Source organism: Chroicocephalus ridibundus, chromosome Z (assembly GCF_963924245.1).
Source record: "Chroicocephalus ridibundus chromosome Z, bChrRid1.1, whole genome shotgun sequence".
In the NCBI taxonomy this organism is placed as follows: Eukaryota; Metazoa; Chordata; class Aves; order Charadriiformes; family Laridae; genus Chroicocephalus; species Chroicocephalus ridibundus.
The window spans coordinates 62,807,534-62,808,305 of record NC_086316.1 but is presented as its reverse complement, the minus strand read 5'-3'; positions in this window follow the sequence as shown (position 1 = coordinate 62,808,305).

Here is a 772-nt window from a genome sequence, read left to right as displayed (position 1 = left end):
ACTGCTGCCGCCGCCGCCGCGGCGCTGTGCTCGGTGGGGCAGGGGGAGACCGCGGCTGCCGACGGCGGGGCATGCGGACGGCGCGGCTCTGAGCCCCCCGGCCATGGCTGAGAAAGTTTCGGCGTCTCCGGAACGGCCGCGGGGCGCCGGCCACGTCGGCTCCTCTTGCTCCGGCTCCTCCTCGGGCTCGGAAACTCTCTCCGAGGAGGGGGAGCCGGGCGGCGGCGGGGTGGCGGCGGCGGCGGCCCCCGGCGGGGCGGCAGCGGCGGGGCGGCGGCGGCGGCCGAGCGAGGAGCGGGCGAGCCGCGGCGGGCGGGCGGAGGACGACGCCTCGCTGGAGGAGCGGGATGAAGAGGTGCGGGGGGCCGGGGCGGCCGCGCTTGCTTCTCCCGCCCGGAGGCACCGGGGGCGCGCCGGGAGCTCCGCCCGCAGTGGGAGGCGGAGGTGCCCTCCGCGGCGGGGAGCAGCTTCGTGCCCACCTGAGCGCATCCCCTTCCCGTCATCTCCCCTGCTAAAACCCGGGCGTTCTTGTTGCTGCTGCCCCGGCTGTCGCCCCTTCTGGCTGCCGGTATTGAGGGTTTCTCTGTGGAGGGGGATATTTTTGTTTTTAAGAAACCTTGTTTTTTCTAGTGTGTCACCTTTGGATAGTGTTGCTCTAAAGCAAAGTCTTCAATGTCAGACGGAAGTGATGGGCAAGCCCGTAAACTACACTAATCCTCTTGGGAGAGCTAATGACAAGCTGTGGATTATGGAGGAGCTCTGTGGGTGATAG